The sequence below is a fragment of the Parasteatoda tepidariorum genome, chromosome 6 (assembly GCF_043381705.1).
Source record: "Parasteatoda tepidariorum isolate YZ-2023 chromosome 6, CAS_Ptep_4.0, whole genome shotgun sequence".
Classification (NCBI taxonomy): domain Eukaryota; kingdom Metazoa; phylum Arthropoda; class Arachnida; order Araneae; family Theridiidae; genus Parasteatoda; species Parasteatoda tepidariorum.
The window spans coordinates 70,930,932-70,938,348 of record NC_092209.1 but is presented as its reverse complement, the minus strand read 5'-3'; positions in this window follow the sequence as shown (position 1 = coordinate 70,938,348).

Below are 7,417 nucleotides of genomic sequence, written 5' to 3'. Positions count from 1 at the left end.
TGATTCATAATAATAATGATAAAAATTGAACTGCAGATGATTTTTCCCCTAAGTATTTAAACGATAAAATAATTGTTAGTTAGCTTATTGCTCTCATAAATAGAAAAAGGAGTTTATTGCCCGTTTTTTTATTAATTATTTTTTATTTGTGGTGGGAAAGCTTAGCGGAAAAGTTCACTTTTATATAGGTAGGAAAAAATGAAGCGCGTGAAATATAAGCGCATTACTTTTAGCAAATTTTATTTTTCTCTACCGCTTTCTCTGCCTTCTTCCCCTGAATCACTGGAATAAATTCTACCTGTGTACTCTTACTTTAAGCACGCCAACTCATGATGGGAGACCAATACCATAGGTGGACTACGTTACCAAATTCAAAAGTTTTCTAACGTGACTGCTTTGAAAACGTGTCTACAGTAAACTGTGGCGTAACTACCACTACGATTATTAAACATCAATTCACTAGTATATAAGACTTGCTAACTTGATTCAATCATGAGGTACCTTTTGAGGTTGGCATTGTCTAATGATCATCCCCCTCCCCAAAACTAAATAATTCAAAATCAACTGTTATTAAAGTAAAAAATTAAGTTATTGACTATAAAAACAAAACATAGTTTTAAGTACTAAATCGTTTAGGAGGAACATTAAACTACTATCAAATACTATCATTGACGCCAATGATGATCATTTAATTTTGGTAATAAATGCTATTTGAAATTAAAAAAAAAACAAAAATAAAATAAACCATGTACTACATAGCAAAATTAATAGAGAATATCTGGACCCGACAACAACGACGGAGAACGGTTACATGTTTTAAATAACAGAATAAATAGAGAACTGATACCACTTTGCTTAGAAGAAACGTAAAAAGTAGCCATGCTGTTATAAACGTCAATGATACTTAATTGATTTTGCTAAAAAGTACTAACTTAAAAATATGAGCTATGTGATACTGAATATACAACATATTTCAGTTAATCGTAATATTGATGGACTTCACAACTAATAATGTGTGGCGTAACTACCACTACAAATATCAAATAACAAATCACTAGTATATGAGACACGTAAACTCGATTCTATCTTGAGGTACCTTTTGATAGATGAAGGTTGACATAGTCAAATAATTAACTCCCCTCATTGGTGACCCGGACGTGATAAGAACTTGCCAATATTGATGGATGGTCCACATTAAACAGTTGATTTGTTTAAAAAATATACCGCTCAAAAAAAAAAGAAAAAAAAAATCTGGTGAAGTAAATAAAGTCTCCCGGTCAGTAAACAATATTGAAGAAAAAAAAATTGCGAAATGCTATAAACAAAAATAAGAAAAAATAATGAGCGAAATGCTATAAATAATGAAGAAAAAATATAATGAGCGAAAATGATATAAATATGTAAACAGCATGAATCAACTAGTGGTAATCGTTTATCGAATTCTATCACAGATAAAATTCTGGAAGGGGAGTAATGTGGCATAACTACCACTACAAATATTAAATAACAAATCACTAGTATATAAGACATGTTAACTTGATTCAATTTTGAGGTACTTTTTGATAGATGAAGGTTGACATAGTCAAATAATTAACTCCCCTCAAATGCATTTCGCTTAATCTAGCCATAATATTAAATTAAAATAAAAATAGAATTATTTTAGCTTTATTTATTGTGTAGATATATTTTTCTAAGCTTTGTTCATAATTTCGTTGCGTCAATAAATAATGATTTATTGATTCTTTTCTTTTTTTTTATTACCCCATATGAAGAATGAGTACACACCCAGTGAATTATAAAATTTTAAAAAAGTTGCATTATAAATTTTAACTTTTCAAGAGCTGCTCAACTAAAAAAAATTGATTTATTCGTTCGATTAAACATCGCACCACTAATAGATAGCAATTATTTCCTACATTTATTTATAACATGTTAACTATTTTAATCATTATGAGACCTGATTGACAAATTATTCATATTACTAAATAATACATCACCCCTTTGGATGTTTATTATCTCCTACATTTATTTAAAAGATTAAAAACATAAGATCTTATTGGCAATTTATTCATATAATTAAATTATGCATCACACTTCAAGATGGTAATCATCTCCAGCATTTATTTCTAAGATGTTAACCTTTCTAATCCTCATGAGATCTGATTGACAATTTATTTTATAGCTAAATAATACACCACACTTCGGGATGGTAATGATCTCCAACATTTATTTATAAGATTAAAAACATTATAAGATCTTATTGACAATTTATTCATATAATTAAATTATGTATCACACTTTAAGATGGTAATGATCTCCTACATTTATTTATATGATTAAAAACGTTATAAGATCTTATCGACAATTTATTCGTATAACTAAATTATGTATCACACTTTAAGATGGTAATCATCTCCAGCATTTATTTATAAGATATTAACGCTTCTAATCGTTAAGAGACCTGATTTACATTTTATTTATGTAACTAAATGATATATCACACATCTGGATGGTAATAATTTCCTATATTTATTTATTAGATTAAATAAAAAAAAGATCTAATTGACAATTTTTTCATGTAACTCAATTATGTATCAAACATCAAGATGGCAATCATTTCCAAAATTTTATTTATGAGATTTTAACGATTACCAATCCTTATGAAACTCGATTGGCAATTTATTCATATAACTGAATAATACACCACACTTTAAGATGGTAATAATTTCCTACATTTACTTGTAAGAATAAAAGCATTATAAGATCTTATCACTAATTTGTTCGTGTAATCAAATTATGCATCACACCTTAAGAAGATAATCATTTCCAGCATTTATTTATAAGATTTTAACGATTTTAATTCTCATAAGATCTGATAAGTTTATTTCATGTAACTAAATAATACACCAGATTTCAGTATGTTAATCAAACTTCAATCTGGTTAATAATTACCTGTATTTATTTAAAAGATGTTTGAAGTGAAAATTATATCTCCATCATTCATCATCGCTCTATCATTCTTTTTCTGTAATGAATAACTTAACAATTGATGGAAGGCATACTGTTTTATAAGATCTATTTTAAGATAAAAAATACCTAATTTATAACCTAGTAAATACATTTATTACTAAGAGAAAAAAATGAGACTGTCTTAGGAATACCGTCTTAGAATTATTTACTTTTTTTTGTTTGTCTCAGAGATAGGCGCCTAGCTTTTCGATTCAATCAGTCAGCCATGTTTCAAAATATCGCGAAACGCCATCTGAGGAAATAAATCAAGAATGAAATGAAATCTGATATTTTCCGCGTGATTGATTTACAGAAGCAATATTTTCTATACGGCGTTTGGAATTGAGGTATCTAAAAATAAAAATTAGATTATTCTGTTACAATCGAATAATCTCCTTCTTTTTACACCTTCAGTACTTCAATTAGGTGTTTTTCCATCATTTTTACAATTTTTAAAAAAAATTGAGATGTCTCATGAGTGTCGCATTTATTTTTGGGAGAGGATAATTCTTAATTTATCGAATGAAATTTCAGTTTTGGCGAGACACATATTTTGTATGAAATAATCACAACAGCGCCAAGCTGCTGATGTAATGTAAAGAATACTTGAAAAGAACATGAATCAAAATAAATTATTACAGGACATGAAACGGATAAGAATATTATAACAGGAAAAATCCGAAAACAGGAACAGCACTTAAAACTTCAAAGAAGAAAATAGTACAAAAATATAAATTAAAGTTGAGCCACTGACAAGATATATATACAGGACCTGCGCTAAGCATTCGCCGCCTCGCCAAATACGGCGAGAATTGGGAAATCGCCAAAAATTGGGCGAGAAAAATTTGCTTTGGCGAATGATTTTTTTTTTCAACCAAGAAAGGAAATATATATTCAGTCCTAAAAAAAAGGGTCAAAAGTTTTGAACAAATCCTGTATTTTTTTTATTTGATTACAGCAATTTACGTTAGATATGTCCCATAACCAATTGCAATTATAATAAGTTCAGATAATGTAAACTGCAAGCAGCAAGGGTGATTATGTAATGCATGATGCAAACTACCATGATACACAGATTAACGCGTTCGTTACGGGATCGCGCGATCTCGCGTAACGTAATTTTTTTCTACAGTTCGTGCCAATAAATTAGATTAAGTGGTAATAAAATGCATATTATAATCTAACTATTTTTGCAAAAGACATATTTTCTCGTGTCAATACAAATCTATAACGTAAGATTACTTCAGGTTTTCCTTATATTACTGTCCTAGTCTAAGAAGCAATCGAAAATTAACCTTAACTTATTCTTATTTCTTTCCTGTTCATTTCTTATTTTCTCCTCCCCAATTGAAAATTTACTCTTGATTTGAATTTGTATTTAATAAAATAATTTAATTAATAGTAAATTTGTAATTTGATTTGAAGTTTTCGACGGGAAAAATCAATCGTAAAAAATTGTTAAATTTTGCCTTCGGTTAAGAATTTCGAAAATTGGCGAATGCTTTTGATATTTGGCTAATTTACTGGCTAATAATTTGGTTATAATATTTTTTGCTGTTGATACTCTTTTTAAAAGTGATCTTTGAAGTTGATTTGCTAAATAAAATAAAGTTTCCGGAATTTAAAATCTTTTCACTCGAAATAAAATTTTGATTTAATGCTATTTATACTATTTTACTCCCAAAAGAATTATTTGGGCTCATAAACGGAACAACGTTTTAAATATTTTTTTTTTAAATATTAAATTTGGCGACTAAAATCATTATCTAAATCATTAAACGAATACTTTTCAATTTGCTCTTATTTTTATAAGTTCAAACAACGTACGTTGAGAGGAAGAATCGACTCAAATATTGAAAAATCAGATAACAAAGTTGAACAATCGGCAAGTAATCGAAAAGTTTCATAATCTTTAAGGAGCTGCACCAAATATTAATGAAAAAATGATGTTATGGAAACCGAAATGAAACACTATTAGATATATTTAAAGGAATAAAGTCAAGACTTGAATAAGTCAAGACTATCACAGTCTTTTAAGATCATACACTGGTGGACAAAATTAAGAGATGGAAGACATATTTCCAAATATCTAAAAAAATACTGAATTTAAGTAAATGAAATTTGGTATAGATATAGCTTATTCCATGATAATAAAGTATGCAAAACAAAAATGAAAGTGCCATTCACTGGCAAGACCTATTGCCAATAAATCCAATGTAGTCTGAACTTAAGGATAAAAGATGACAATAAAAGTGAGGCTTGTACAGTGTGTGTTGCCTCTAGTATGGTGTATGGTCACCCCTGACAGACAGACAGCATGCACAACGAGTATGCATGCTGTTAATAAGGCAGTTAAGGAGGACTTGTGGAAGACCCTCCCATTCTTCCACCAGAGCAATTTTTAACTCCACAATGGTTCTGGGGGGAGGTTGGCGCATCGCAATAGCTCTCCCAAGAGCATCCCAAGCATGTTCAATAGGATTCAGGTCAAGGGATTTGGATGGCCAATCCATTCGTTGAATATCCTCACTTTCCAGATACACATCAACCATGAGAACCCTATGTGGTCGCGCATTTTCGTCCATAAAAATGAACTCAGGGCCAACAGCGCCTCTGAAAAGACGCTCATAGGGCTCTAGGATCTCCTGCCTGTGCCTCTGGGCATTCACGGAACCATTGTCAAACACATGGAGCGGTGTGCGGATATCTTGCATGTGCGAATGAATGTGCAAAAATGCTTTCCATCTCTTAATTTTGTGCACCAGGGTAATTGAGTGAAACAGAGGTATTTGTGAATAAATAAATATCTGAAGAACGCAGGAGAAAAACGATTTAAAAAAAATGCATACAATTATTTATTTAAATTGTTTCAAATTAATGATTGAATAAATAAATAAACTCCTGCTTTAAACTCTTTTAAGCCAATATTCTTCCAGTGACGGTGAAAAAAGAACAGTACTAAAAAATCTGCGTAATTAAACTCCCGGGATTTTCATCGCACGATAGAACGCGGATGGAAGATGAATCCTTTGAGGCAATGGTTTCTCCAGAGCATTTGATCTTCTTCATTCGCAATTATCTCAAAAACCATTGACTGCGGACGTCCTTATTCCTTAGTGAGGTGTGAACTCATTAAAGTTTATATAGCATTTGCCTTTTTGCGAAATTTTCTAGTTTAGTAAAGCAAAAATGAAATTTTGAACAACAGATGGATGAAAATTAATAAAAAAGCGAAATGAAAGTATTATTGTAAGTATTTCATGAATTCATGAATGTATTATTATAAGTATTTCATATAAAGCTTAACAAGGAAAATGTTTCCTAAGCACTAAAACATAGATAACAGTTTTTTCATGGAAATTTATAAGAAAGCGGACGTGATTATACACTGTTAAAATTTTCATTTTAAAATTATGGTAAAATAACTCGTATGTAATGTAAAACATGGTAAAATAAATGTCTGTCCATCCGATTAACTTTAAAAATTACTGTAAAGACCATTTTTTTTCTTTTTGTTTCCTTATGTTTAAACATTTACAAAAAGTACAGTTATAAAGCTATGAATACAAAACGAAACAGTTTTTAACGATTTACAACTAGCATTTTTCATAAAAGTAAAAAATAATTAATTATTTAACTAGACATAGGAGCTCGGCATTCCGTAAGGTAATAGGCATTGGAGAGTGCCGGACACTGGATATTCTTCATGTGTTGAAGGGAATGATGGAGGAAATATTGTGGTGTCAACACTAGGACTCGAACTCCAGTTCTGCCGGTCATGAGATTGACAGGTAAGCCCGTTCGGCTATGATATGTACTCAGTTGCAACGAATTAAGAAGCTTCATTAGGTGGTTCTAGTTGGTGAGATAAGATTCTGGTTGTTTAACCGTATTAGGTGAAAGCAGTTAATAAACAGTTTTTCTCAAACTTAACAGTTTGATTACCATTTTATTTATGGTTATTTCATTTGTCATGTGCACTATTGCTTTATAAATATATCCACCAATGTAACAGCAACAAAATAATATTTATTAAAATTTAAAACGATAAAACAAAACAATTATGAGCATATAAGAGCCCTCTGCGGCCAAAATACAGAATTATAGAAATATTCTCTTATCGAGGAAAGACCAGCCTACTCGCCGGCTCCTCTTCATCTCCTCTATTCTTAAATCTTTAATTGGGTTAGTGATTAACTCGCCCTCTAGCGGTGAGCCAATCACTACATCATTAAATACGATAAAATAACCATTCACTAAATTGTTTTTTAACCATTTTTTCCGAGAAATTTCTAACAGTGTAACGGCCATTGTTCCGAAGCACGAATTACATTTACGAACTGGTTTTTGATAGACCTGTAGCAATTAGAACATTAAATATGATACTTATATATATATATATATATAT